Raw genomic sequence first — 559 nt, forward strand, 5'->3', positions numbered from 1 at the left:
GCGGTGGATATTTGTGGCGGTCAGTGTGGATATTGTGGATGAGTTCTTCTGTGTCATCACATTCTATTAGTTCTACAGCTTCAGTTTCGGAACTTTCACGCTTAGTAACACATACAGCTGTTCCCTCAACACAGTGCAACAGTGAAAAGGGACCCCTTTCAAACAGTGTTGCGTTCCGAACGTTGTTTAAGCGACATACACCGGTATTGCGGTATTTTAAATAAACACTGGTATTCGGTATGAACCGGTATACCGCCCAGCACTAAATCGGAGCACCCCTAATTAATATTATATATATATATGTTAGGGCTGTCGCGATTCGTCAATTTTATTCGACTATTCGATTTTTACAAATCCTCGACTTCATTTTGCTCGTGTCGACTAACCGGCAAAATACCGGAAGTGGTGCATTTCACATTAGAGAATCCATAAAACACATTATTAGTCTGTTTCCCAAGGTTGCATGATATATCAAACCCAGTTAAAAATCATAATTAAGCATAATTGTGAATTCACAAACGCTACGATTTAATTAAATAATTATATGCGATGCAGTTCT

At 38.8% G+C, this 559-nt stretch overlaps 1 protein-coding gene across 1 annotated transcript in view; it reads left to right on the plus strand.

Annotated features, from left to right (window-relative positions):
• Positions 1-559, plus strand: part of LOC107664901 (DENN domain-containing protein 1B-like) — a 93,652-nt gene that overhangs the window by 90,321 nt on the left and 2,772 nt on the right. The window lies entirely within an intron of this gene.

The sequence above is a fragment of the Sinocyclocheilus anshuiensis genome, unplaced genomic scaffold (genome assembly GCF_001515605.1).
Source record: "Sinocyclocheilus anshuiensis isolate Anshui unplaced genomic scaffold, SAMN03320099.WGS_v1.1 scaffold417, whole genome shotgun sequence".
NCBI lineage: Eukaryota > Metazoa > Chordata > Actinopteri > Cypriniformes > Cyprinidae > Sinocyclocheilus > Sinocyclocheilus anshuiensis.